The 26,400-nt window shown below is 37.9% G+C and overlaps 1 long non-coding RNA gene across 2 annotated transcripts in view; it reads left to right on the top strand.

The window, feature by feature from the left end:
* The window catches only part of LOC150076432 (uncharacterized), a 212,422-nt gene that overhangs the window by 83,452 nt on the left and 102,570 nt on the right, over positions 1-26,400 (top strand). Inside the window, exons 2-3 of one of the 2 annotated variants that reach the window (XR_016547807.1) lie at positions 5,198-5,471; positions 10,505-10,679. This is a non-coding gene — a long non-coding RNA (uncharacterized LOC150076432). The remainder of the gene's footprint in view (positions 1-5,197; positions 5,472-10,504; positions 10,680-26,400) is intronic. The other variant, XR_016547808.1, reaches the window with a different exon arrangement.

Genomic DNA, 26,400 nt, shown 5'->3' with positions numbered 1-26,400 from the left:
GAAGGTCATCAATAATGACACAGCAATAAGAAATGGGGAGTTTTGTGATTATGCGGAAGTCTCAGAATGACTGTTAAGACGGTGGAGATTCAAGGTATTCCACGGATATTAAATTTAGTTCACTTAAAAGCAGGATCTTTGAATGTCTGCCGAAATTCCAGAAAACACGAATTGGGTTACATCTAAAATGGGCCCAGAATGCAAGTATAAGCAAACATGTGGAAATATATCGTTTCTTGAATTAGTTTTTCCTCTCAATAGCACCAGTTTTATATTTATAAAATTAGATATATCTGTCAAACTCTAATTATCTAGTAGCTGCACACATTTGAGAAACCAAATATACATCTTTTGCTCCAATTGCAGTTTACTATGACGCGCTTTGAGCCATTTTACAATCCCCTTCTTAATTATCTCACCGTCGGATGAAATCAGCTTGGAGTTTAGTAGTACTTTTATGCCATAAGGCATAAAAAACTACTACAAATTTCAAGCTGTTTCATTTCCTCCGAATACCAAGAAAATATTAATTTCAAAACTTGGTCTCCAAACTACCCTCAGTAAGTTAAGAACTTAGGAGAGAAATTTAAGTAGCACCATTTGCATCATGAATAGCTTCCTATACATCCTTCTGGTTACCTGCCTGCCTACAACCTTCCAACACTTGTCGTCACGTTCGAACATCTGGCCAGTGGACACACAAGCTAGTTCATTTTAAGAAATCAACTCACCTATCCCCCCACCATTAACCTATCCTTCCTAACACCTACCATTTGACCAAATGATGAATAACCCACTGAATCCTGTACTAGTTAAGTCACGAAGAGAGCAACCTCGTGGAAGTGGGCTCCACCCCAACCTTGACTAGAATTTCAGTTAGTCAGCCATCTTCTCAGGAACAAGATCAAAACCCTATATCCTATTTTCGCTTGCTTTCACACCTGTGCAAACTTACTTATAACTTATCATTTGAAGCAGTCTTATATTATCATAACCATTAAAGTTCTTTAAACTCTAACAGCTAAAAATCTTCAGAAATCTGGCCAAGGAATTAAGACGATTACTTCCTCTGCTTTCCTAAACCAACAATTCATCCTACAGGTATCTATTCTTCCCCAGGATTCATTGCCTGAATGTCACCTAGATCTTTATAAATTCCTATTGAAGCATGGCATCTAAAACCTCTGTTCCTTTTCCTGCACCCTGGTGGAACCTTTAGGCTAAATGAAATTCTTCACATTTTAGCTTGCACTACACAATACCTGGAAGAATAACAAATTTGTCCTAACACAGAATTGCCTTCTTGCGAGCCATGGTCCTCTTTAATATAACCAAACTGAAGGATTGGTTCTATTAAAGCCTTCGGAAGTCCCTTCAATAAAGTCAGGCCACACCACTCTGACGCAGCGTGGAAGAAGATTCTGAGCCTCACTTCTCCCACAAGCGTGGCAATATCATACTGCAAGGTTTGCTCCATATCATTCTATCATTATAATCACCTTCAACTTTAGCACACTCAATGCTCCGAGGAAGATATAGAACATCGTTCTCGGACTTAAAAGTTGCTAATCAAATCCCTTCTTAACTTCTCTGTAATAAGAAGAGTTCGTTATACCTAACTGCTGTCTCAAAATGGGTACATTATTCCTGGTTAACCTGGCAAATCGAATCGGTGCACAACAAATCCCCACTCAAGTTTATTGCCCTCAGACCGCAAACAAACGCTGACGGGATTGCAACCAAGGCCGGATTTACCTAGATGCAATGGCGCAGCTGCTCCAAGATCCCAAAGCCGACGACTCTCCGCGAACTTATTTTTAGGTCTCTAAAAATGTGCACTAAAAATGAGTCTAGATACCTAAATCGGACATTATTTGCAACAAAAAATCTCATCTTCGAATGGATTTCATTTTCGCCTGCTTTCACACCTGTGCAAACCCACTTATAACTTATCATTTGAATCAGTCTTATATTATTTCTAGTGGATTTTGTCTCAAAAAACTTTGAGACAAAATCCACATCAACAACCCTGTCAAGACGAACTCGCATTTTGAAGCCCCCGCCATCGTCTTATGCAAAGGCAATGCAATACCGCATTTACATTACTGTGTTCAGGTCTAGAGGTGGTCACTTGAAGAAAGACATAGAACTTATAGAGAGGGTTCACAACCATATTGGTGATGGATGCTAATCGATGCCTATATGATGAACGGATTAGAAAGTGTGGACTGCAAAGCTTGGCAACTAGAGATTTTTTAACAAGAGGTATACACCGATGACCCAAAACATTATGACTAGCAAGTCGTTATGCAAATCGAAGCAACTGCAGGTGAACTACAGCGTGTGCGTGGGTCGGGACACGATATAAAAAAACACCTGATACTGAGCTCCGTTAATCATGTTACTCTTGTTCTTCAAATAGCAAAGGCAGCGGACTTAAGCGAGTTTGACAAAGGCCAAATTGTAATGGCCAGACGACTGGGTCAGAGCATATCCGAAACGGGACGGCTGGTGGGATGCTCACGGTCAGCCGTGGTTAATAGCTACCGAAAGTCGTCCGAGGAGGGAAAACCCACGAACCGCCGGCAAAGCGTTGGACAACCACGGCTCATCGATGCTCGAGGTCAGCGAAAGCTCTCCCGGATGGTACGTGGCAACGGAAGGGCGACTGTGGCGCAACTCGCCGGTAATTGGAATGCTGGTGACGGGAGTAATGTGTCACAACGCACAGTACATCGAACCCTGCTGAAAATGGGGCTGCACTGCTGCAGGCCGCTCCGATTGCCCATACTAACCACGGGTCACCGGCGACAGCGCCTACAATGGGCACGCGAGCATCGAAACTGGGCCTTGAATAATTGGAAGAAGGTCGTCTGGTCCGTTGAATCACGTTCCTGTTGCACCATGTGGACGGCCGGATACGTGTGCGTCGTTTACCTGCAGAAATGATGACGCCTGGATCACCATGGGACGAAAACAAGCCGGTGGCGGCGGTGTCATGCTTTGGGCGATGTTCTGCTGGGATACCCTGTCATCCATGTGCCGCGCACTCTGACGTCTACAACCTACCTAAACATCATTGCTGACCAGGTACACCCTTTCATGGCAACGGTCTTCCCCCTCTAACAGTGCCGTCTTTCAGCAGGATAATGAGCCATACCACACCGCCCGGATTGTTCGAGACTGGTTCGTGGAACATGAGGAAGACTTCCAGGTATTGTACTGGTCTCGAAATTCCCTAGACATCAATCCCATCGAGCATCTGTGGTTTGTGTGGGAACAGCAACTACGATCTGGGGCGTCTCAACCATTGACCTTACAGGAGTTAAAGGATCTGCTGGTTACGTGTTGGTACCTAATACCACAAGACATATTTAGAAATCTTGTAGCATCCATGCCTCGCCGGGTACGAGCTGTTTTGGCTGCACGTGGAGGATCTACATCATATTAGGTAGGTGGTCATAATGTTTTGGCTCATCGATGTATGAATCTATGGCAACAGAGGTATATGGATCCCTGAAGGGAATCAGTAAAATGAATGAGGGGCGTGGGTATATTTTAATAGGGAAAAGAGAACCGAGGACGCAAATACTAACTTTTAGGGGGTAACAGAAGGCTGGCTCTCACGAAGTTTACTAATGGGAAGTGTGTTGTAGACCACTGGAATCAATTTCCTGCAACAGTGGTCGAGGTCATTAGTAAAGTTCAATTGGATAGGCACTTTTTGGAATTGGATAGGCACTTTCTGGCAAAGAGGAAGATATGAATGATAGATTTATTCATTTATATTTTTTGGCAGATACAAAAAAACTCACTTCCTTGCATCATTCAGTCATTGTAATACCAATAATAAAAGGAATTTTAGACGCAGTCATTTTCAATTTCTAACATCGCATCTTTCAGGAAAAGATATTTTAGAATGAAATTTTTAACCACTACAGAGCCAAGCTAAGTTTTGTTTCGATACCAACTAGCCTTTACCTAATCACAAATAAAGGTCCACATTTACATTATGCAGATTTATAATTTATTTAAAGCCATAAAAATTAAAACCTTCATTTAAAGTTTTTTGTGCGAGTCTCCTACTTATTTTATACGCAGCTTATTATAATTTGATGTTAATCCTTCTGATGTGTCTGTACTGGAGTACTGCTCCTACTTTGTTTGGTTGGCAGTGTATATGAATTAAAATGAATTTAAAAGAAAGTAGTCACTTCTTAATTTAGTGCTCGTGGATGTAAAAATCTGACCCTGTTAATCAAGATAACTACTAACACCACCTTTACAATCAAAAGATGATAACAGGCCTCGCAACATCCCACGATGGTATACCTCCTGTATATTTGTCAACATGTGCTTGGTGGCCAGTTTTGAATATTTTAGATTTAGCAATATGCTGGAATCATATCGTTAAATTCAGAACCAACTCTGCGCTAAATAAATCGATTGGAATATGTGAACACTAAGGACGTTTTAAATGATAAATGAACCGTTTGATAAAGCTGGAGTCATGTGTGCTTATTTTAAGATGTTGCGCATCAAGTGCGTCAGAAAAAAAAATTTTTTTTTGACATATATATACTAGAACATCCCTGTAGATGAATATACTAATTGCAACGCTATTACATATACTGTATATTATAGTATAGATCAGTCTGTGTTATATTTAGTGTATTCACATAAGAAAATCTTCTAGCAGAGAGGCATTTAACCTTTTCTGTTGAAGCACCCTCCCAATTTTCTAGAATACCTATTGTACCCCAGTTATATTTTTTCCTACGAAATTTATGTCCCTAAATATGTACTCGAGATAATACCGATGATGGCGGAAAAATTAATCTGAACACATGATTAACACAAATCAAGTTTCCACATAGATACTAAAAATGTATAGATAATTTTTAATGGCATGCTGGTGTACTCGCTGAAAAGACCTCTTATACCCAAAGGGATAAGCATATCAAGGGCTAAATACCACTGTTCTAGTAGAATAACTTTTTATTTATTTATTTATTTATTTTTAATCTGTAGTGCATGTTTATAAACATATATAACTAAAGTTAAAAATCAATTAAAATTACTTAGTACCTCATTAATAACTCAATTTAAATTGATAATTAAAATCTATAACTATTAATTTATCTAAGTGTTCAGCGTTTAGAGGAAGGTCTATAAGAATCTGCTTTTCCCTTTTCAGACGTTATCGTCGAAATCGGAGAAATAATGAAAATGAGATGGTGCAGCTTTCCGATATTCAGTCCAGATGAAATATGAAGTTTGAACAGTATGAAGGTTATTTTTTTTTTTCATGGACAATTTGCTAATGAATGACAACAAGACTGGTTCAATCCCTGTAAGCCCAAGAAAACAATACGTCTTTGGAGGAAACAAATGATGCCCGCTACTGTCAAACGATGATCACCTGATTACCAAATACACCTGGCGATTACGTGAAGTACAAGTATAATGAGGTAAGGAAAGTTAATATTACGGATCCTTTCTCTGTCAATAGAAAAATAAAAATCTGCCTACCCTCTGAAAAAGGGTACAAAATGAATATATACTGGTAATGGCAAAATATTTGTATTCAATGTAGCCACTCATTTTTATTTGTTAGAAAGCAATTATTTACGAAAGGGTGTATCAATTGTCTACACGCTTAAAACAGAACAGCAAAAATTCAGCTACTGTTATGTGTTTGTTATAAGATTCCTTAAACAGGAGGATATTATATTCGGTTTCAACAGATAAATTAATTATGAGTAATCGAAATGTATTTTATCAACTATCCCATATCTTCTTTGTTATATAGTTGTTGAACCATGCAATGTGCAAGTGTCGAAAATTCACATTGGAAAACAATGGACAGCATGACTAAGAGGACAGTTGAGACAAATTCAATGGACACAGTGAGATGTAATTGAAACTGCAGAAGGAAGGGAGAGGAAGGCGGTACATATTCTCTCTCTCTCTCTCTCTCTCTCTCTCTCTCTCTCTCTCTCTCTCTCTCTCTCAATTAGCTCGCTTGAAGGCGAAAAAAAAGATACAATAGTAAACCTTAATTGAAATGTATTATGTGTATTATTACTCTTTATACATAATACATTTCAATTAAGGTTTACTATTGTATCTTTTTTTCGCCTTTTGTATAAAGTAAAAAAAAAAATGGATAATTACGTATGAGGATGAGAAACAGAGAAAGATATGTTTATTTTGGCCTTTTTAAGAGTACAGCTGCGCCGCATCACTTCAATATCTCATAAATGAACCTGACACGCAGTGTTTCTCGGGTAAACGCTTATGCAGAGCAGAGCATTTAAGATACACTCTTTATACAAATCAATCGCGCTTTTTTTTTTTTTTTTCCTACAGATCGTTCGTAAGCCTTTTGTCCTTGGCATTACCATGGTGCAGAGAACGTTGGAAAGTTTTTTTCCTCTGACAAAAGCTGCTGCTGCTGCCGTCTCTCCGGACACAGTCCACAGTTCACGTACATTAAATATGGCCGTCTGCAGCGTCTAGGAAAAAGGTAGATAATTAGTGGCAGATGAGAGAGCGAGAGACTATTCCACACTAACCTGCTTTTCTCGGTGTTTTTAAGGGCCGCCCTGACGAGTTTGGTGGCGGGTTTATGAACGTGAATAGCAAGACTCGTTTATCTGGTTTAGCTGCCGACAGAGAAATGTGCTGAGGTCATAATGCGAGCGACAACCAGTTTATCGGGATGGGCGTTACCGTATTTTCGCTACTGCAACGTAGAGGTGGGTTTTGTTCCAGGACAGTCGGGTGAATAAGATGTTTGTTTGTTTTTTAACTTCTTTCTTTAGGAAAACGACTGAACTAGGAACTCGTTTTTCTGCCTAGCGACAGTTCAACTATTGGCTAATAACTTAAAGCTGAATTATTTGCAAAGAAAAAGTAATTCTCAGACGAATAAGCATTTTTGTGGTCTCATCCAGTGGATCAGTTATTCAGATGCAACTTTATATTTCTGAAAACACAACATATCGCATCCATGCATTTTATTTCGGATAGGCAAATGAAGTCATCCACGTAACGAAGCGGAAGAAGAACTAGAATAATTCTTCACTTCCTTAGATGCTAATATGCATTTTTAGCGCAACCATCGCACGTGATGGCCACAATAAAAAATAACCGTACATCTCAGCTACAAGAAAAACTGCAGAGGGTGGGATAGCTAATAAACATCTAAGTAATAAATTCATCTACGTCGGTAAGGGAAAACTGACGCAGAAAAGCCCTCAGTGACAATGTACTTGTTTTACCACTTGCTTCTCGTGTGAAGAGTGCTGGATTCGAATCCCATCGATGAATGGAGGAATTTTTAATAATCTTTTTAATCAAGGCTGTATTTAACTGACCTCAGGAGAAAGTAGGATCTCCCCATTAGTTATTCCGGTTTTTCAGCCCGCAAAATATGCAAATCGACTCGTGGCACACTTTTGCCCAGGCATAATACGCAAAGTAATATTATGGCCTAGGACTGTGATGATCTTAAAAACCAACAACTGTACCGCAGAATGATCGGTTAAAAATAATTATGCCCACTGCACATTTAAACTAGTAAATGTATTACTGATCATCTTCTCATAATCCTTTGATTTATAAATGCCTAAAACATTTTTCACAACACTTAGGAATGCTAAACGCGCCTCCTCTTCTTTCTGAGGAGCAGAAGTTGTGAAATTATCATCTTGCAGTAATTCTCTGATTTGTGGTCCTTTATAATACCAGCGTGGAGTTTAGCATCAATAATCTCAGGAATTTTTTAAACAATGCACTGTAAACAGCCTCCTTCTTATCTATGGCCTTAAACTGTTTCGGTAGGCCTTATTTCGGTAGTTTCATATATAGGGGTGGCTTGGAGAGAAAAGTGGTTCATTGATGATATTTTTGCTTCAAAGTGTGAGTCCTTTTCTTTCTAATCAAATGATCAGTTTCAGCTCAGCTGTCCCATTCGCAGAGAAAGCAAGTGAATTTTTGGTTATTCGACTGTTGCCCACGATTGTAGTGGGCAACAGTATAACAGGCAACAGTCTTACAATCACTATATTTAACCCTTTCTAACAAGAGTTTCTGACTGTGTGACTTTCCTTGAAGTGTACGGATTGAGGATAACATACACCCACATTATAGCAGAAAGCCTTCTAAACTCATCATTGACAAACTGGCCACTTCTACATCTCCATGTGGGAGTGGTCTAAGAGCAGATGTAATAGTAGGATACACAATACAACTCTTACTCTTTTCACTGTATCCCTCTGCATTAACTAAGCAAAAATGACAGTCATCACAGTAGTTTGTAGGCTCCCCCTAAATCATGAAAATTGCAAATAGCATAGCCTTCTTTATATCATTTTTCCAAAATCTCAATGCTTCGACAAACTTATGTTTACCCGTTGTTTATCTTGGTCACCGAGTTTAACTTCAAAATAAACACAATACACATTTTTTTCAAATTATGTAACAATTTATCTTTGCTTGAGGACTACATAACTTCTACAAATACATTGCTCGACAAAATTAACTGAACACGTAGACGACGTGATGTAACTCGTGCAGCTTGCGATGAAGCAGGAACAAATTTGGTATGGTGGTGTATCATAGAATAATGATGAAAAGAGGACACAGCGAGAAACTTCGGACATATATAAGGGACATTGTTGTACAAGAATTACTAAAAAGGTCAGATTACAGAGTCGAAACAAAAGATGCTCAGAAATATGGTCACAGGACATCAGTACGGCGTATGATCTCCTCAAACGGATAACCAGTCTGACAGCGGTAACCATGCTCGATATAAGGGTGTTTATAAGATTCCGTGGCAACAAATTTCAAAACGAATAACATTTATGAAATCAGCATGAAAAAACTGTTAAGCTCTTGGTATACAAATATCAAAAACCATGCAGTGGTTGTTGTTAGGGTTTTAGTAGCATCAGCAACTAAGGTTATATTGCTCCTGTATATTGTCTGTAAACTGCATGTGTTCTGTTGTCGATTTTCTGTTTTCTGGACAAAAAATCCGAGTTTCATGGAGGAAAAACCATGCTACCTTCGTCTGAGACTGACTAACTCAAGCCACGTTGTGAAAAAGGCCCAAAAGAAATCCTCATGTCATTGACTCAAGTCTTTTCCACTCGGTGTAGGAAGAACGGCGATTCTACCAACTGTGCTACCCAGGAGGGCGCAGAGCGGTGTAATCAACTCAAGGAACTACAGGAAATACCTCGACAAGGTATACAGGAAATACATAGACAAGGAGTAACAGATGACACACGTCGACGATGTCACCTGGCCCCATAAACAATACAACTCATCACTGCAGGATGTAATGTGATCACCCAGATGGAGTACACTCACAGACACAAAGAGGTGGCCAGGTTAATACATCAGAAGCTAAGGCAAAAATACCAGCTGATTACACAAATTTTACCGTATTACAAGTACGAGCCTCAGGCAGTACTAGAGGCCCCCACTCACAAACTATACACGGACCGTGCCATTATAACGACAAGACGTTCCCGCACAACAAACCAGACATAATCCTCATCGACAAGAAGGAAATGACTACCTACCTGATCAACAGAGCGGTGCCAAACACCAGCAACCTCCAGAAAACATACATGGAAAAGATCAGGAAGTACTGGACAAACCTTTGGAGCGAATGGATGGGTGAAATGGGAAGGTTTTTTTTTTTTGGCTGATGCTGTATAAGATTGCTTTCTTGCCTCATATGCCTCTACTCAGACCTAAGACAGAAATCAAAGAAATGTAGCATATGGAACAAGTAATATGACCATTCCGATCAGTGTCAACCACAGGCATGGTGCCAATGAGCCTCCATAGAAACCTAGCATCAATAAGGCCTCCCAGAGAACACTTATATGGAACTCCAGAAAGCAGCGATTCTGAATACCTGTAAGACAGTCAGAGAGTTCCTCGACAAACAGTAATAACAATAATAATGGTAACCAGACACCCCCCCCCCCCATGCACTTGGTACCAGTACCCGTCATGGGGCGGAAAAGATCCCATTTAAAAAAAAAAATTCTCATAATAATAATATGGTGACAAAGAGCCTACATAAGAACCAAGCAGCAATAGGCCTCCCATCAAACAATTACATGGAACGCCAGAAAGCCGGGACCCTACCTGTAGAATAGGAAGATAGTTGCTCTTCCAACATTTGTAAAAACAATAATAATAGTAACCGGACACAACCAACCACCCATGCACTGGATACCAGTACCCGTCACGGGGCAGAAAAAACATATCATAAAAAGGAGAGAAAGTTTTATAATAATAAATTAACATTTAATACAAGTACGAGCCGTACTTGTATTAAATGTTAATTGTTAGCAACTTATGTCTCCTTTTGTTACACCTACAACACTTTTTTATATATTCTAAATGTCAATTGGGTGCACTATAGAAAATGTTCTAATTAGCATTTTTTTAAAAAACTTGGAATAGGAAATAGGAAAACTGACAGTCGTCTGGTTTTCGTAATCCCATCAAGTAGGGAATAAAACTGTTCTCACAGATTTCTGTGGCACAAATCATCTATATCAGTATTTCAAGTATTCGTAATATCCAAGGATGATGGTGACGTACTTCGCTCTACTTCAAGAGGATGACGTTAAACAAAAATTGACGTAACTATATATTGCAGTTTTCATTTTTTTAAAGTATATTTAAGAAAAATTTATGTCTATGTTCAAGGTGCTAAAGATGTTAATGTAGTTGGCGGAAAACGTATTTTTCAGCCCACAAAACTAAGCAGGTTAAAACCGAGGCTAGCGGGAGCCTGTGCAGGTCCTACCTGCAATGAGAAAACCCAAAATTGTTTTTCAAGGTTAGGCAGGCGATGCATCTACTGTCGGGCTGGGCAAACGGGTACAACTTCTGGACAATTTGCTGGTGCCGAGAAATGAGAACTACGTTGGTACACAGTGTGGTTCTTAAAATTTAAATTGTAAATGAGTTCCTAGTGATTCAATTACTCGCTGCCATCTATCAAACTCCTGCGCTATAAAAGTTTTTGCGTAGGCCTAAACTGGGACAGATAACCAGATGAGGTGAGAAAAGCCTACATATGCATAATAAATCGTACATAAATAAATATCACTTTATTGGTCAACCAATTGGACTTTCAAAGATGGATACGCGTGAAGAAGTACTGTTTTTACATTTAAAACCAATAATGTAGACTCGCCTTAGAAAACAAAATGCCAGAGAAGCTTACAGATCGTCAAAGTAATAGTGCACTGATAATGGTTAAAAGTTATCATACAGGATAACAGGCACAATGATATTCATAAAAATAAACACACTTAACTATTTCTAAAAATTATTACTCTCAAGCGTTTAGGGCATAAGCCTCAAGCTATGAAGGAGTCTAGACTATGTATAAATATAGTGCAAATGCATCAGGAATACATAGCTGTATCTGAATAAATCAGATTATTAATAAAACGGCATCGTTTTAAGTTATATCTCATATTGTGAATACCTTCACAACGAGTTGCCATGATATTGCACTACTTCGAATAAGTAACGCTTCACCTAAGGAGAAGACTAATGTTACTTATTCTCAGATGGATACCACCACCCAGACGGCACCGTTTCAGGGCTATTTGGCCCTTCTTCGGTGGGTGGGTAGGTACCCGAGTGATGCAATGATGGCAAAACAGTTATGAAGTATAACTCCACAATATGAGAGATGCCTGATGGTGTATCATGTATTTAGACTCAAGCGTTTAGGGCATAAGCCTCAAGCTATGAAGGAGTCTAGACTATGTATAAATATAGTGCAAATGCATCAGGAATACATAACTGTATCTGAATAAATCAGATTATTAATAAAACGGCATCGTTTTAAGTTATATCTCATATTGTTACTTATTCGAAGTAGTGCAATATCATGGCAACTCGTTGTGAAGGTATTCACAATATGAGATATAACTTAAAACGATGCCGTTTTATTAATAATCTGATTTATTCAGATACAGCTATGTATTCCTGATGCATTTGCACTATATTTATACATAGTCTAAAAATTATTACTTAATATAATTAAAAATAACTACAAATACGTAGAACGAAGCAAATAGGACATCCAGGGTAGAGAGAATCGCATTATTTTTTTTTTTTAATATTTAATATCATCATGTAGTAAAATTGGGTCTAATTAGTTCTTAAATTTTTTTTAAATATTATTAAGGAAAAATTTATCTACAGCTTTTATCCTAGTATGAAGCAACGCACACGCGGGTTTTAATCGTGTTATCCCAGTATTGTCCCAAATTAAATGGGGTAGTAAAGGGATTATACAGCATCGACAATTATTAATTTTGATAAAGTGATACAGGCTAGCTAGGTGCTAAATTAACTGTCTACAACGTCTCAAAAATAAAAATAAACTATGCAACTCTAGCCTGAGTCCAATTAACTCAGCCCCTTTGTGAAATAGCCCATAAAAATTCCTAGCGTCATTAGTAGGATCCGAACTTTGGCTTTTTCCAGCTGGTGTGGGAGGACAGTGTTTCTTGTCAAGCGGTACCGTGTCGTCTCCCACACCAACTTCGCGTAATACTGTATACTGTGTCGCAATAGAAACTCTGAAAAGGCCAGAGATAATGTGAGTGTTGGTGTAGTCTGTGTTGTGTACTGTTGGGTTGTATTGAAGATATAGTCCTAGAGAAGAGAAATTATGACCAGCGTTGTTATTTGCTATTTTGAACTCCTTATAAGGAACGTATTACTTTATAATAAACCTATACATCAGTAGAGGAAATCAAGTGATTTTTATATACAGAATAGTTTATAAAGTCCTTTCCCACTTTAAAAATTACTAACTTAAACTAAACATCATAACGAAAAGCGGTTTTTGTATTTTAATTAGTGTAGGTGAGAGTTGCTAACAGTAAAATAATATGATCTAAATTGATCACCATGATTGAAGAGTGATTAATTTATAAAAATTACCCAAGGATAAATTTTTCACACATCTTTATTGGACAAATCTCCACGTGTCGACCATTATTTTCCAATAAGCAATCAAAACGTGGCATTGTATTATCCACAGCTTCCTTCATAATTTCCGATGGAGTGTTCTTTACCGCCAGAAGGGTTGCGTCCTTCAAATCTGAAAGAGTTGCTGTTGTTTCAACCCACGAATTATTTGAATCACTTTTTTTTGTGACGCTGACGGACGACTACTTCTAGGAGTTAGTTAGCCTTCTTCGAAATTACATTTAATTCAGTTCTTCTAGAAAATAAGGCCTTGAAACAAATTTGTTTTCGATATACTCTGAGGGTGCAATAACACTGTCGCCATTGTTATAATAAAATTTAATTTAAAAAAGTGCTCTGTCTTTTTGGTAACATTTAAAACGAACTTGGCTGGACTTGATGATTTAACTACTAAATACAGTAATGTTCTTGTTTTCTCTCTATCTTGTGAACTCCTCTTACATTACGTTTTATTTTGGGAGTATATACAGAAAATGTATTCATTCATTTAAGTTAGGGTTGCAGTTTCCAGTTACATTACCTCGACGACGAAGAATAAGACCACGATGAGCGAATACGCGGATTTTCCGATCCCAGAGTCATTCCTTTTTATAACGAACGCAAAAATTAATAGTGTGTGTGTGTGGGGGGGGTATCGCCCATCTCCACCTTGGTCATCTGTGGTGGTGCAGAATTTTTCTTGAGGAGTAACTTTGAATCCATGGTGTAGTTTGAGTACATTAATTTACGGCGCACTCTTCTGTCACAATTCATTTTTTATGTGCTAACATTACGCATATTAAGCTTAGCGGCTTACAAGGAGCCATCATAGGATCCTTTTTCAACAATCAATCTGTCGTGCCATTACAAATAAAAGTGAATTGTGACAGAAGAGTGCGCTGCAAATGAATGTACTCAAACTGCACCATGGATTCAAAGTTCCGCCTCAAGAAATATAATGTTAGTAAAGGATGAACTATGGAGTACTTTATGCATTTGTAAACAGTTTTGTAAATATATTCTTAATATAATTTGTAAATACAATATATATTATTTCGGGACAAGCCTACATGCTCAATATGTGTAACTGTAGTACCTCGTACCCCCAAATAAATAGCATCTTCTTAGTAAATAGCCTTCCTGGGGTGCTTCCTATGTGTTAATAAACGGACAATAATAAGAATAATACAACTGCATCTTAGATTAATGGTGGGCTGCAGGATCACCAAATAGAAAGGTTACGGCGCCACTAAAGCCGGGAAACGTTCTGGTAGACAGCAGAAAAAGAGATCAAAAGAATTGTATATTAGTCCTCAGGGAATACTGTCAACGAGTTCGAGGAGGATACATATATTAATATTATCACAATACGATAAGGAATATCCATAGCATCGGATTACACGGAAGAGCTAAAGAATACGAACCGAAATCAAAGCTAATTGGCCTCTCGGGCGTTGGAAAGCTGTGCTATGGAGTGACAATTGCATGCTGTTTTCCGATCTGATGCACCTGTTTGGGTCTGGCGAATACCCGGAGCTAGTTATTTACCAGAGATTGTAGAATCTCAGCTACGTATGTGTCTGGGAGTTATTTCTTGTAGTTTCAGTTTGAACCATTGGTAGTCATTCCTGAAACAATAAATGTCATGCGGTACATTGACATATTCCGGACAATTCTCCTCTTCCTATATTGAGGAAGCAGTATACGGAAGACCAATTTCTGTTTCATCATAACAATGTGCACTGTCATAATTAACAACCTTTCCACAGCCTCACTGACTTTTTGGTATGAATTGTAACGTCGGCTTAGGGGACCAGCTGCAACCAATAGCTTTGCCGCTTCATTGACCAAAACATTATGAACCAAAACACTATCTTCCCTTTATAAAAAACTTGTTCAGAGTAACGACGGGATACAATGCGCAATTAAAGTGTGCACTGTAGTCCTACAATTAAGGTTCAATATTTAATAAAATGAGGTGGCCCACACTTTATTAAATATCATTCAGTAAAAGGTTCTTGAAATATACAGGTGTTCGGTTACTTCTGGCAATACTGTGTAGTTGTCTTAGAGCAGGGATGGAAACTCAGCGTCGGCGAAACATTATAGCAGAAAGGGTAATATAGAAAAATAAACATTTTTAAAGTTTTCATCACGAAAGTAAAACCCAATATTTCGAAAGCGTGAGTAATGGATGAAGACCATGGTTCATGATGTAACTGGTCCAGTAGGTAAACTGTTCCACATTACAATGATTGTTGTTGTTGTTGTTTGGTTTTTAGGAGCATTAGCAACTAAGGCAAAATTGCTCCGGGATATGCGGTGGTCATTCCCTGACCTTTCCGCATCCTCCGTATTTGGTCCAATGATTGTGTTCCGTGTTCTCGTACCTTGTCTAAGCTCCACTAGTTCAAACCAAATGTTGAGGCTGAGCGCGCGTCATAGCGGAGCGTAAGAAATATTATATTTGTCATTGTGATATCTAATTTAATCTAATTGGAGTGCACACTTTAATTGCGCATTGTATCCCCGTCGTTACTCTGAACAAGTTTTTTATAAAGGGAAGATAGTGTTTTGGTTCATAATGTTTTGGTCAATAAAGCGGCATAATGTTAGTAAAGGATGAACTATGGAGTACTTTATGCATTTGTAAACAGTTTTTAAATATATTATTAATATAATTTGTAAATACAGTATATATTATTTCGGGACAAGCCTACATGCTCAATATGTGTAACTGTAGTACCTCGTACCCCCAAATAAATAGTATCTTCTTAGTAAATAGCCTTCCTAAACAAAGTGATTTTTATGAGACTTAGTTCAAAAATCAAAAAAGTACAATGAGTCTTTCACTTAACATTTCATAAATGCTGGCAACGGAGGGGGGAAAAACTTTCAAAGGTAGTAAAGTTGTAAAAGAAACCATTATGACAGAGTCGGTATCATGATTTTACAAAATGAAATCATTTCGGCGATAAAAAAGATTCAGTTATCAGCAAGAACAGTGAAGCTACTGCAGCTAATATAGGATCAGAGTTGGCAAGTCACTTTCAAAAATGTATTTTCTTCTCATTTGTTACTGAACCAGTCGACAAACATAGACGTAATAGTTAGCTAGCATTCTGAAGATGGTGTTTAATTTTTTTTTTTTTTTTTTTTGCAAAAAAAATGTTGAGAAATTCTTTCCTTAAAGATATTTATGAAATTTTCAAAAAAATATATATAATACATACACACACACACACAGTGCTCTGTGTGTGTGTGTGTGTGTGTGTGTGTGTGTGTGTGTGTGTGTGTGTGTGTGTGTGTGTGTGTGTGTGTGTGTGTGTGTGTAGAGCACTCGTGGGCTCGAATGCCTTCAATGATAATTTTTATGGGCTTTTTTCACAATGTGGCTGAGTTAGTGAGATCTCAGCGAGTTACAGAAGTCTCGGGCGCTGGCTGGCTGCTTGGTTTAATCTCCCGAAAGCCCGGGTTTTCCATTCAGCAAACAGGCAAATAGAACACACACACAGTCCCAAACATCCAAGGTAAGCTCGCAGTTCTGCTGGGATATTTTGATTATCTTTGATGACTCTAAAGTGACGAACAGTTTTAGATCATCGTCTTAAATAGTTTTAGTGCTTAACAAGGATGGGCTCTAGAATTGTAGAAAAAACCATAACAAAAATACTCTTTCTTGTAGTATGTCAATTGAGGATCTTCCCGAGTTGAAAAGTAATTATAAACACCGTCCTCCACACACCGGATGGAAAAGGTCCGTGTTCAAATCCGGTCGCTGACATGCGAAACTGTTTAATGGATTTTTTTTTTTTAAACTGCGTGCCTGAGGTAACTGGTCTCCGGCGAGGATTGCAAGATTACCCTTACTTCTCCCCTCCCAGAAACTCGGGTTTTTCGTTCAGCAAAACAGGCAAACCTACCAGAGAACACATACAATTTATTGACATAATACGCGCATGAACAAATGGAGTAATTCTCTGGTGGCCCTGATATGAGAGGGTTTTTTTTTTTTTTTTTTTCCCTGTTGGTGAGCAGTTGATTGAGGATAGCTTGATTTAAAATTGAAGGTATCCTTCGATTCTAAAGTGATGTTTTAAGAGAGTCATCAGCTCTATGGTGTTATATCAAAAGCTATTTGGATGTACAAGGACAAAAAAAATGTTTGTTTTATCAAATTGAGGGCTTACTCAACTGGTCATCAAATAGGGTGGGCTAAATCGTCTTTCAAAAGTTAACCTGCAAGATATAAAGATGCCACTATAACCTTCGGGATTCTGGTTCGCTTTTAGGATTTGTGTGAAGTAAAAGTCGCAGTTCTGCTGCGACTTTTACTTCACATTGGTATGATCCCAGTCTCAAGATTCCGGTCTAAAATGTTATGAAATCGATGGATCACATGACAATGCATATTTTCAACATAAATTGGGAATCCATCTGGCTGAGCTGTGAAATATACTCATGCGACGGTCTCGTCCGACCTGTAATAGTCTCCAAAGGGAGGGTATCTGTGGTTGGACGGGTCCACCGTCCATCTTTACTAAACAGCTACGCAGTGTGAATTTGCTAAGTTAGGTGTTAAGGGCTAAAGCAACTAAGTCCATGAGGCATCAATATGCTGTGTCTGTAATTGCGTGTATCCTTTGGTATGTTTGCTAGACGAACAACCCGAGTTTTCGGGGAAGGAGAGGCCATGCATTCTACTCAACCATGTATCTTCGTCCATTTTTATATTTTTTTCCTAATCACTTTATCTAACACTTTTATTAGCTGATTAATTAACTAACTTGGAAGTATGATTTATCTATTATCCTAAGCAAATTTGCGGCGTCCTTTTATCCTGAAAATTCATTAATATAGTACTTGTAAACAGATGTACTTACTTTTTTTTTTTCATGTTGGACTTCTAGTATATGACTTTAAAGGTTAAATTATTTGTGTGCGTTTGCCCTTGTGTTGTCGTAAACATTTCTTCTTCCTTACATACATTTACTAACTGCCCATTCCATTTCGCTTCCAAAGGACGAGCTCGCATATTGGAATATTCGATTTTATAATATTTTGGCAGATGCTCAGTACAGTTCAAGTCAAATGCGTAACAACTCATCCTTTTCTCTCGCCATATGAAGCCTCGTAAATCGTGCCAATAAATTATTTCAAGCATCAGTTTAACCAAATTCTCTAAATAACAGGAAGCAGAGCGATGGAAGGCATGCAGGCCTATATTATTGTTTCCACACACGAAAGTAATAATGCAAAGTTCACTGTAACCTAAAGCATTACTTTTATCATAATGCTTCTACTCATGAAAAGCAGAGGCAAACAAGCAGATCTCAAATCACGCGGGTGGCCTAAGATTGGAGAAAAGTAATCGAAATATGACACTTTATACCAGGACATGACACCAGTCAAAATATGATCTAGTTTTATTGAGTACGGGAAATTAAAACAGTCTTGGTTTATGCTATCCCTTTACATTTTAATCCAAACATATTATCCAATTTGACTGACAATGATGCAATACTTTTAATTTAATGATGTCTGAATAACGAATAATAATAATATCGCGCTAAAAAAAAAAAAAAAAAAAAGTCCAATTACTTTATAACATTTTCATGCACACGTCACACTGGTTTATACGGACTTTTTGCGTAGATCGTTTCATATATCCCAAACCTCCATGGTCATAATAAAGTGGCCATGCAATATAGATGATATTGACTAATGCTTATCAATTATTTTCTAAAAATCTTCATGAAACAAAACTATCCTATATTTAAGATCGGTAAACATACGATTGCCAATATTTAAAGATCGCGTCATCTACAGATAATCCAGCAACAGAATTATCAAATAAAGTACCCGAGGGATTAAAAATTCCGGTACTGAAGAAGTATTTACCTCTACGTCACTACGTGGTGTTTACATGATTAATAATCTTGAGGTGGGATGTGCATAAGCGCTGTTATAATATACCTTAAGAGGAAGTGCATATATGTTTCAAGCATCAAAGCAACTAAATTCCTTGAGTCACTGACGGGATTCGAATCCCGACTTTTTTCATCTGGTGTGGGTAGGATGGCAATTGCATCAACTCTGCTACCTGCGAGGACTTAAGAGGGAACGGGTACATATGTGGTACAGGTTAATCTAAATGAAACTGTAAATGACTTCATCCGAATATTCTAAGTAGGTCTTAAAATTTTTTAAAACAATGGGATCTACAGTTCTAAATTTATGACATTTTCTCGGTGTGGAAGGGAGGAAGCCTGTGGATTTTGTGGTATAAACTGTCTAGACAACAGAACATTAGCTAAAAATAAGGTGTTGATCAAAATTGTTCTTATTGAGTGATATCCGAACTCGAAACCCATTCCAACGATGACTTTCAAATTTTAGGGTGAATACAGCTAATCATTAACCAAAAAACAAATTAAATGCATTAAATGACAGATTGGATATTGTTGTTGCTGTCGTTTTTTTTGCGGTAAAGCAACTAAAGCTACGACACGTAGGCGTATTGTATCTGTTAGCCCATAAAAATCCATTTATGACATTATGACTCTTCAGGGGTTTGAACACAGGCCTTTTCTGCATGGCATAGAAGCTAGCGATCTTAGCCACTGTGTTATCTGCGATGAACATTGTGTTCACTACTTAATCACTTTGGAATGACCTAGCAATTTAAGATCGTTTTTCCCATATATGTTATTATAAAAAATCATTCATATAATCATTCAAAATCAAACAGATATTAGAAAAAAAAAATTTGTTTATACTTCAGTGGACCAACTTGAAGTCTGAGGAATTTACGAACTACAAAAATTCTGCCGTGTGATTTTGAAGTATTAAACGGATTTCGACACTCGACTTGTGCAAATCTGCGCCTTCCCCCTGACCACTCAGCTACGGTCATTGGTTAGCTGTTGTAGGGTTTTAGGGGTATCAGCAACTTAGGTAATATTGCGCAGTATATAATACGGCTGTAAATTGCGCGTGTTCTGTGGTCTATTTGATATTTGCTGGACGAAAAACCCGAGTTTCCGGGTGTCATCATCATCATCAGCCATTTTCAATCCACTGCAGGATGAAGGCCTCTCCAGCAACTTTCCAGTTCCTTCTATTTTGAGCACTGGCCATCCATTTACTACCCACAAACTCGTGAATTTCATCTATCCATCTCCGCCTTTGTCTTCCAGGTTTTCTTATAGCTCCTCTTGGATACCATTCTGTTATTTTCTTAGTCCATCTGTCATCATGTCTTCGAGCTATGTGTCCTGCCCAAGACCATTTTAGTTCTTTAGTTTTGATAAGAATGTCCTTTACTTGAGTTTGTTGCCTAATCCATGTGTTTCTCTTCTTATCTAACAGTCTGATTCCCAATATGATTCGTCCCATTCTTCGCTGTGTAGTTCTCAGCTTCTCTTCCATTCTTTTGGTGAGTGCCCAAGTTTCACTTCCATAAGTCATGGTGGGGAGTATACATTGGTTCATTATTTTACGTTTCAGACAAACTGGGATATTGCTCTTCAGTATGTGACTATATTTCCTGAATGCTATCCATCCAAAATTTATTCTTCTCTTGACTTCCAGCCATTTATCATTATTACAGCTAATAACTTGTCCCAGATAAGTATATGACTCCACCTTTTCAATTACTGCTCCTTCAATCATTATTTCCCTTTCTGTGGCATACTTGTTCATCATTACTTTTGTTTTAGCCATATTCATCTTTAGTCCAAAATCCGTACTAGCTGTGCATAACTGATTAAGATTTTCCTCCAATTCTTTGGCATCGTGGCTTACGACCACAATGTCATCTGCAAATCGTAAATGGTTTAGGTACTCTCCGTTCACATTGACTCCTTTCTGCGACCAGTCTAATCTTCTGAAAGCTTCCTCAAGGGCAGCAGTAAACAGCTTCGGAGATATGGTGTCTCCTTGTCGAACTCCTTTCTCAATTTTAAATTTCCTACTGTCTTTGTCTAGTCTAATAAAGGAGGTAGCATACTCATATTTTCTTCAAAATCATAATATATGGGGTATCAATGCCTTGTCTTTCCAGTGCCCGAAACATTGCCTTATGCTGTATGGAGTCAAATGCCTTTTCATAATCCACAAATGCCAGGCATAATGGTGTTTTATATTCATTTGCTTTCTCCATTAGCTGTGATATTACGTGAAGGTGATCCATAGTTGAGAATCCTGTCCTAAAGCCAGCTTGCTCTTTCGGTTGATTCTCATCAAGTATTCTTTCTAATCTTTTAGTAATGACCCTTGTGAACAACTTGTAGATGTGGGATAACAAACTAATTGGTCTGTAATTTCAAATTTCTGATTTATCTCCTTTCTTATGCAGCAAAACTATGATTGCATTATTCCACTGCTTAGGCGTCACACCTTTTCTAATGCACTTTGTGAAGAGCCTTGCCAGTTTTTGTGTTATGTCTCTTCCTCCCAATTTTAACAACTCTACAGTAACTTCATCTTCCCCCGGGGCTTTCTGATTCTTCAATGCATGTTCTACCTCATCAGGAAGAATATCGGGTATGTCGTATGTGTTGCTACTTTGCAATCCATCTTCCCCACTGCTGGCATCATTCCACTGCTCCTTGTATAATTCTCTATAGTAGTCTTCTGCTATTTGAATTATGCCTTCTCTGCTGTTTATAAGTACACCATCGCTATTCTTCAGTTTCAGTATCATTTGTCTTTCTGTATTACTGCTCATGGCTGCTGATTTAAATCCTTTGTTTTCCCTTAATGCGTGTTCTACTTTTCTTGTGTTAAATCTTCTTAAGTCCTCTCTGAGTCTCTTTCTAATGGCTTTGCATAACTCAGTATACTCAATTTTCTCCCTGTCAGTGTTTTTCTTGCTTTTCATTTGTCGTTTTCGGTTCATCATGACAAGTGTTTCTTGACTAATTTTTTCTTCTTTGGATTTGTTTTTCCCTATAGGTTTCTTGGGCTTTATCACTTTCAAAAAGTGTAATATTCCTCGTCGATATCTTGGTCCTGAGCAGTCTGCAGAAGCTCAAACTTGTTCTTAAGTTCCAGTACATACTGCTTTTTCTCCTCTTCTGTTATCTCAAAGACCTTTGTATTATTTACTCGAGTCAGTTTTTTCCTTTCCTTTCCTTTCCTACATCTATATCAAGTGTACATCTTACCATTCTGTGATCACTTCCAACATTTACCTTATTCAGGACGGTAACATCATTCACAATATATCTTCTGTTAGTGAGGATGAAGTCGATTTCATTAGTAGTTAATCCATTCGGACTTTTCCATGTCCACTTTCTGTTCACCCTTTTCTTGAAAAAAGTGTTCATTACTGACAGTCCTTGAGATTCTGCAAATTCCACAAGTCTTTCACCTCTTTCATTTCTTTCACCAATTCCAAAATTTCCTATAGTTCCCCTTTCTGCGCTGTTTTGTCTTTTTCCAACCTTAGCATTGATGTGTCCCATAATAATAGTGTAGTGGGTTTTCTGCTCATCTAGAAGACTCTCAATTTCGGTGTACATTTCTTCAACCTCTTCATCATCATGGCTCGATGTTGGTGCATAAATCATTATAATCTTTAGCTTGTACCTCTTAGAAATCTTGGGTATTAGTCTTGACATCCTTGGTGATGTACTTCTGAATTCCAAAATGTTGTTTTTAAAATCTTTATGGACCAGAAACCCAACTCCACCTTCACTCCTTTCACTGTTTCCATTGGTGTACAGCAGATTTCCACTTGATAAACTTATAAGTGATTCATTTCTTCTTCTTGTTTCAGCCAAACCAATGATATTCCTATTAACATTTTCTAATTCCTTTTCCAACTCTAATATCCTGTCTTCACCGATGAGTGATCTTACGTTATAACAGGCCAGGTTCAGTTTCCGTGCATGGCAGCCTGGTCGTACCCAGAGATTCTTAGCACCCTCTGCTTCCACTCTGATCCTCTCGCTGCCGTAAGAGGGAGAGTGAAAGCTGCTGGGGACTGAGGGCCATTTGTTTCGTCGTGCTGTCATATGCTGGAGGGTTTGGTCTTTTCCTCTTCACGCTGACCTGGCGTCTTGAAGAGAACCACTCTACACGTTCGTTGCCACCTAAGTGATGTAACAGGGCTTACCATCGAGAAGGTGTGCATGAGTGGATTTTAGGGAGGCAGGCCAACCGGACTTCTCCTAAATCTTCTGTAACAGAGAGATATTGGATCCATCAGTGTTTTAGGCTGAGTGTCTGATAACACACAGGATACCTGTTCCCCTCTAAGCCCCTTCCGGGTGTACGATACAACCAAAAAAAAAAAAAAAACACTAAATATATACTACCCTTCAAAAAGTATTTAGAAATACGTTCGGTTTCACACAAAGTTAATACTGCTCACTTCCATAGCATGTGGAATCTGGGTACACTTTTCACACGAACAACTAGACTGTTCCATTTTTTCCTGCGGAGCAGTGACCAATTGAGCTATTGATGTTGGATGTGTTGTTGTGATACTCATCCGCCATTTCAACTTTTGTACATTGTCCATGAGCCATTTTCCAATAACACCGACGATATGGAATGGAATATTATCCTATTGAAACAAACATGGGTCTGTACCAAAGAGCTGTCACATCTCAGGAACCATGGAATTGTTCAAAATGTTAATTGTACCATACCATCAAAAACAGCTGCACACCATAACTCCACCTCTTCCGAACTTCATTTGTTAGCAAAATGCACTCCGGCAGCAGACATTCTCTAGGCATCCTCTACACCTACACCCACTCGATCAGATAGGATGCACTTTCAACACTCTATAGAACTCATCTCAACTGCCGTGTGGGCCAATTATGTTGTTAGTTGCACCATCCAAGGCGAGACCGCAAACCACAGTTGGTGCTGTTTGGCTTATGCGCAACTACTTTCCCATGAAGCTGAGGTTGTAAAGCTCTGTGCATAGTATTTTCTAGAAATTTCAATTCGTTGTCACCTTAAATTCCTGGCTGATGTTTTGTAGGGAAACCTGACGAGACTGTCGTGCTATCCTTCCGAGTATCCTCCAGTCATGCGGATTAAGTTTCCATGGTTTTCCTGTCCGTTACTGACGGTGGTTCTGCCACGCTTTCATTTCATGATAACCACACCGACAGTTTGTTCGTTATTTGGTTTTTAGGAGCATTAGCAACTAAGGCCATATTGCTCCGGGGATATGAAGTGGTCATTTCCTGACCTTTCCGCATCCTCCATATTTGGTGGTCACGGGCTCGAACACCGGTCTAATCAAGAAGCGTGTGCTACGCACTGCTGCTTATGCGGACCTGGCCACACACCGACAGTCGATTTTGGATGGCGTGGGCAATTGTATGAACTGACAGGCCAGCCAGCAATGTGACATCAGACAATAACAATGTCCTTAATTTAAATCAGATTTCCATAATTTAAATAATTAAAGAATTAATAATATATCTTACATTACGCAGAGCTTCTTAAATTACCTTTATAAATTATCAGTTATCTTTATAAATTAACTTCTTAAATTACCTTTATAAATTATCAGTTATCTTTATAAATTAACTTCTTAAATTACCTTTATAAATGATAAGATCGCATTCAGAGGATGACTGCTATTTTAATGACCTTTAATTGTTGCAATCAGTATGACATGTTATTCTATATTAATTTATTTCTGTATTTTTGAAAAAATTACTACAGTAAAGTGTTAATAAAATTCTGAAAAATATTTCAACTTTATCAGAATCTCCAAATATCGGGTCCACGCGTTTGACAGGACTATGTGTAAAAGCGCAGTGCGTATAGTAGATTAATATTTGTTATGCCACTTATTTTGAGCTCAAAACATGTACCCCTTTTAGGGGACAATTTCAATGACGGGCAACGTATCATGAAGGTGTTGGCAGAGTAAATGTTAAATTAAGAGGTGATACCATATTCAACATGATGTTAATCAAAAAAGTAAATCAACGAAATATAAAATAAATCTATTTCTAATGTTGTAACGCTATCAATAACTTTAATATTATTTACAAAATATAAAACAAATATATATATGGATACTATGAATGGCGAATTATGTAATAGTGAAATCGTTTGAACCAAAACCTAGCATTCATCCAAAAACATTTGGCACTAGATATACTGTATATAAAAAAAATAAAATAATAATATCGAACAATGGAAATGCCAGGTTCACATTCTTTAGTACGTTAAAACGCTCTGTAAAATGTTTGCTGTTATCATTGCCAGTGTCGTAGTTATGGACTAATTCCATAGCAATTCGACTGGTACTACTGGGACATTTCGGAGAATACTGACGATACATAGCCAGCATCCATGATGTTCCCAGTTCATGCAACAAGCCAAAACCACACGAGATGTATTCTCTTGATGAAAATTTGAAATTCTTCATTAGTTTCAAATTGGTAATTGAACCGAACCCGAGTTTCACTTCTATATACTCTATCCTTTAACCCTTTCTCTTTTTTAGAAACACTATTTCTATGTGCTAGAGGAAATACTTTTATCACCTATATATTAAAGTCAGAGACACGTTAAGTAAAAGAACCTTTTCAAAAGAATAAAAATCTCTCTCTGGGAGCTAATAAATATGATGTAAGACAGAAGATAATTGTGCTTAGTAATGCCACTCCTGTGTTCATTCGTGACCTGTTTGTAACTACACGAGAACTCAGTCCATAATCGACTCTGTTGCCTAGCTACAGCAGAAAGAGTCCATGATTAGCATACTTATCGTTGGCGTTTCGAATTACGCTTTAGAATTCAGCAAAGTACAAATGTCGTTCTAATTGCAGTAAACGGCTTGAAGAGAATTAGTTAGCTTTTAGGTGATGATGGCAATTTATTCGAAAGGAAACCGTAAATTCCAGATCAAATATTGAAAGTGTTCATTATGGATTAATATTTTTATATAATCTCTAGGTAGCTGCTAATATATAGAGGAATGATTTTGTAGTTACTGACAGTATTCGAAATGCATACCGAAAATGATTGACTACACGCATTATAGAAAGTGCATTTTTTCCTTTAATCATAAATGTATATCTTTTTCTATATTTCATAAAAATTACATTTACCCTTAATCCATACGAAAACTCAAGAATTACATAAATTATGTAAGAAAAGCGTCGTAATAGATCAGAATGTATAGTAGTTGAGTATGGCGCTAATTTCACCTAGATGCAGTTCTAACAAAAATGTGCGGTACCACAGTGTTTACAATCACCGTCCTACAAATACGGATGGAAGAGGCCTGAGTTCGAATCCCACTATGATGCCAGAAACTTTTATGGACTTTTTTTTTTTTTTTTTTTTAACGTGATCGAGTTAATCGGTCTCAGG

This window comes from Mastigoproctus giganteus, chromosome 13 (genome assembly GCF_048544385.1).
Source record: "Mastigoproctus giganteus isolate SK-2022 chromosome 13, ASM4854438v1, whole genome shotgun sequence".
NCBI classification, from domain to species: Eukaryota; Metazoa; Arthropoda; class Arachnida; order Uropygi; family Thelyphonidae; genus Mastigoproctus; species Mastigoproctus giganteus.
Note: the sequence above shows the minus strand (reverse complement) of the source record. Positions and strands in the feature narration are given on the sequence as shown.